The sequence below is a fragment of the Gavialis gangeticus genome, unplaced genomic scaffold, assembly GCF_001723915.1.
Source record: "Gavialis gangeticus isolate Ggan-Ray unplaced genomic scaffold, GavGan_comp1, whole genome shotgun sequence".
NCBI lineage: Eukaryota > Metazoa > Chordata > Crocodylia > Gavialidae > Gavialis > Gavialis gangeticus.
Window position 1 is genome coordinate 55,851,329 of NW_017729032.1, and position 5,433 is coordinate 55,856,761.

Here is a 5,433-nt window from a genome sequence, read left to right on the forward strand (position 1 = left end):
ACAGTATTTTTATTCTCATCTAGTCTATGCAGAGGGACAAGCAATTAATTGAAAATGAAAAATTAAAGGGCATAATTGGAATAAATCATAGTCACTAAACAGAGTCAATAACAACACCTCAGTACTTGACAGGGGGATAATCTTTACTGTAGTCATAGCTGTGAACTAGATGACTTGGATACTGAGAGCAAAGTAGCTGCAACTGCACATTGCTCACAGCAGGCTCCATAGCCTGTCTCAGAAGTAGAGCAGTTAGCTCTTCTGAGCATTGTGATGCTGTATCTAGGCTGCTGGCAGTAAGATATTAGAATGAGATATAACATAAGATGGCTGCTGAGGGCCACACATGGCACCACCATGAAGCTCCTGGGATGCGTACGCTGTATTGGGATATCTTATGTTATATCTGGCTTTGCTTGCTAAACACCTGCCAAACAAAAGGTCTTACAGTGCTTCAGGAAAATGTCCAGGGTCTGACAAGCCTCAGGGGGAGGGAGTCCAAAACCGAGGAACAACCTCCCATGTCTTGTTTGGCGCACAGATGGTACTTGCTCCTGCAAGGTTCCCTTGGCTGATCTCAGGGAATGACATGGGGCATAAGCTCAGGGAATGACATGGGGCATAAGCAAGAAGATGGTTTTAGCCAGAGTGTCTGTCTTTGAGGATACAATGTAGTATTTAATTTAGTAATTCCATAGCACCTACTACCAGCCCAAAGTGTAGAAGAAGAGTGCTCTTTGGTATGGTTATGCACACCTGTTTAGGAAGATGGTACCAGTGTCCATGCACATGGTCCACAGGAGTATAACACAGAAGCCTTATTTTAGATAGGGCAATTAGGACATGGTAGGAAGATGTCTAGATTATAACAGAGGTCTGGGCAGGATAAAAGGTGATCTCTACTCCATTTCTGTTGGAATTGTGGCATGGAAAAGTATACTTGGCTAGTATCTAGCAAATGAGGGTGTTTTCTGCCTGTATCAAGATTGGGTGGGTTTAATATTAGAACCATTTTTTAAAATCACTTATATTAGGGCTGTTCAACTTCAGTGCTGCTGAGGGCCACACATGGCACTACCATGAAGCTCCTGGGATGTGCACGCTGCATGGGTGCTCCTCTGGTGTTCCCCACCATTGTGCAGGCTGCATGGCTGACACGTGGCTGTCCCACTTCCCACTGCCTGCCAACAGCACAAGGCCCTCCTTCAGCTGTTCAGGCTGCATCACCCGCACCTACTCCTGGCCTCCCCTCCCCACAGCATGATGACCCTCACAGTAAGGGGTGTATAGGCAGGAGGTGAATCCCAAGAACTTCCTCTGTCATGTGGCAGTGGGAGAGGCAGCTACCAGGGCTTGTGGGCTGCAAGTTAACCACTCACAAACTGCATGTAGCCCACAGACCACCAGTTAGACAACCGTGATGTATATGTTAAGGATTAGAAGATTAAAACAAGAGCTATATCAGGCATTAAAACTTCAATAAACCACAGTCTTCTACATCTTACTGCTGTCTTCATTGGCAAGTGACTAGATTCTGGCTCAGGGCCCAGAGGGCTCAAGGGCAGGTAAAGTACAGATGTATGAAATAAGAAAATGTACATTCAAAGCTGATAGAAGACAATTTTTTTCACACGATGCATAACTCAACTATGGAAAACACTATTACATTGCACAGAGGACAAGAATTTAAAGATTTAAAAAGTGGACAGGGTGTGTATAGGGATGACAAAAATATCCAGAGTTATCATAGCTATTGTTCACAAATTTTGGAAGGGTTATTAAACCACAAAGTTCAGCTCTTAGCCAGTCTCTAATTTCTAGAGACGAGGATATTTAACACCAGATGTGGGTAATTTTCCCACATCTGCCCACTGCAACAGTTTTAAAAACTTTCTCCAGATCCTCTGATTGTTTCTGTTTAGTGCAGGTTACCAGACTAGACAGGCATCAAGTTTGAGCAGGTATGACAATTCCCCTATTCCTCAAAGTAGATTGAATGGGGAGGAGGTTGTAGTCCACCCCTGAATTTCATCAAACCGTCCTTCACATGTAGCTGTGAGAGGGCAGCTGCATTCCTTCTCTGGGTCTTCCCCCAGCTTTAAATATGAATGTTGAGATCAAGATGTCCATGTACCCAAAACAGAAGGCAGAGGAGCATTTCCCTTCTATTGTTGTTATTCATCTCCTAAATTGTCAATGATTAGACTGTGCTGTAAATTCAGTTTCTCAGTATACCAAGTGATCCTGAAAAATCTCATAAGCAACTGTGGATGAACATGACATGACATTGATCCACCTTCATTTTCAGTGAGTCATTATATAGTTTGCCTTCATTACTTGTTTGAGCTGCTGTCAGTTGATCCCCATACATATAAGAAATCTATGCACACCTACTATTGCTAATGAAATAAAAAACTGAAACTGGCTGACAGGATATTTTCTAACAGAAAGACATTTGTGAGAACTTTCCTTAAGAATAGAAGTTCATGGGGGGGTTTATGGCAGCCTAACTATGAGTTACTATTACTAAATTACGGAAGTGTCATGCGAAATGCCAGTGGAGATCCTGAAGCAATTATACTCATTAAAAACCTTCAATTATTATGCTACTTTCCTACCAGAGACAATGGGCCAAACTCTTCTTGCTTTTACATCCCTGTATATCCAGAATAGCTTCATTGAACCCAGTGTAATCAGCCTGTATTTATCAATGTAGATCAGAATAATAGAATTGATATAAAGCTATTATTTCAGTATGTTTAAGTACTTATTCAAGTACATAAGTGCCCTGTGAGAGAATGGAGAAAACAGTGTTAGGGTTATATGGGTCAGAGATATTAACTGAGGAAAAGTTAAATTTTAATTGCCTCATCCTGAGAGAAACTAACTACTGAGGAATTCAACTTTTGGGTTCAACACCATTGTCTTTGTTAAGGAAAGTAGAGTTACTTCTATTAGTTATAACTCACCAATTCTGGAACGTGTGGAAGTTAGATGACTACATATTTTAAAAATCAAGGTCCTAACTTTATTATTAACTATCTGCAACAGAGGCTAAAGTATAGACATTTGGGTCATATGGGGAGGTTAAATCAATTCAAAATAGCTGTCCGATATCTGGTAAGTCAAGGGAAGTGGGCAGAAGTTCCATGCATTAGTTTGACCTAAATCCAATAGGTCTGATACTAAATAGATCCAGGTTTATCTTAAACTGGGATCTGCAATTTTTAGACTGGTTTGTGTGCATGGAACTTCTGTAGGGTTACAGGCTTAGGCTGATTGTCAGTCACTGAGACTGGGTCTGTGAGTATAAGGTCGGCACTGGGATGAGCTAAGTTTAAGTTTTGAACCCAATTTAACCTCCCCATATGTCTGTGCTTATAAAGAAAAGATCAAGATTCTTAGGGTCAGTCTTCACTTTTGGTGTGCTCATGATGGGTATCAGCCAGTGTAGTACCTAGATCTATCACAAATTACTCTTGTAAAGCAACACACCAGCTTCAAACCTCATTGTAATCTATGCATATAGCTACAAGGTGATGGGTTACCACTGCTGTGAAATAGGGTTAGGAGGGAAGCAAGAAAGAAGTACTGAGTCTAGATGAAATGTTACAAGAAATCTATATAAAAGTTAAACAAACCTATAAAACATGTACAGCAATTATAATAAATATATTCCCAAGATATTATAGAGGATTACCTGAGGGAAAAATGAAGCTAAATTGTATTAATAAATAATTTTGTTATACATCCAGGAATCCTACAGGCTCTGTAACAATAGGCAGGAAAATGCAAATGTAGGAACAGGGAGAAATTAGTTGCTCTCAATAAAAGCACTGGCCATATTTCAAGAGATTGAAAGTGTTTAATAACACTTTGGTGGATGTATTTTTTTTAGGCACATTCAAATTTATTGAGATCTGTTCATTTATTGTTAGGTTGGTAGCCTTCCAGTGCCTTCAATTTTACATTACAACTAAAAGGCTAATGACCAGAGATCCTGGTTTTCTCTGATAAAAAAAAATCCTAAATTTTCTGATTCGAGACCCCCCCATCCACATTTTTCTGTGATTAAAATGAAACACTACTAACACACACACACACACACATACTATGATGTTTTGTTTTAATCACAGAAAAATTAGGGTGAAGGGGTTTAAATCAGAAAATTTTGGATTTTTTTTTATCAGAGAAAACCAGGATCTCTGCTAATAACATGTTCTAGGAGGGAGATTTTACTGCTTTCTAATATGGAACATAAAACATACATTAGAAGTCTAATGAAATCATTAAATACCCTGGAAGAAGAGGGAATAAACTATCTACCATAACCTATTTTTACTTAATGTTTGGAGCTGGATCCTCCCTTGTTGCAATCCTGTATAACCACACAACTTCATTGAAATAGGTCAATTTACACCATGTGAGGACCTGGTCCTTTCAGTTAGGAACAGAAATTACTCATAAACTGGTCTAAGTGATCAGAAACCAGTTCAAATCTGTAACATAGCAGAAGTTCAGTGCATCTAAAGTGCTTTCAAAATAGCCAAAACTGGTTTAAGATAAACCTAGATGGATGTGGTATCAGACTTAACTGATTTAAAATAAATTGGTTTATTGTACCTCTCTCAGATTCCAGTTAACTCATAGTCCCCCAGCATCCCAGGATGCTTTTCAGCTCCCCTGCAAACTGCCCTCCACAGGGTGGGCGGGCTGTCTCTTCCAGCTGAGCAGGGAGGCATGCTCTAGTGCTCCCAACTTCTGGCCTGGGTCGCTGCAGACATGTGGCTACATTTCTGGAATCAAAAGTGAATGTCTGTTCACTTGATTAGCAATTCCATCTATGCAGCTTAGACTAACCTGTGAAGATTGAATCAGTTCAGCCTCAGGCTTTTTGACTGTCTGTCTGTGCTTAAATTTCCTGTTGAGACATCCTGGATACTCCCTTCGCTGAGGTGAAGGAGGGAGGAGAGATAGCATTTACTGCACATAAATTCCCATAACCTTTGTGGACAAGGAACTTTTCCTCTCTACTGGCAAATGGACCCAGTTATCTGGGGAGACACATAAAATTAATTTTCAGTTATGACCATGGGAGTAGAAAAGTCCCCTCAGGCCACTGAGTCCACTTCCCTGCACTTGCAAGCAGTCATATACCCAAGGAATCTCCCAAAATCTCCACTTCAAACACTCTTATGTAACTTCAAGGCAAAAAACCAGAAAGAAACTTCTCTGATTGTGTCCTATGGGAAAAAGAAACATCCTTTTCTTTATTACAACCCAAACCAAAAACAGATAAAGGCTGCAAAAGATCATGTAAGACCCCCTTATTTTCTTAATGGGTAGGCTATCAATCTAACGTATGGAGAGCTTAGTGCAGAAATTTCCTGTGTTTGCTCTGGCTGAAATTACAGCAGTCCCCCTGCCCACCCT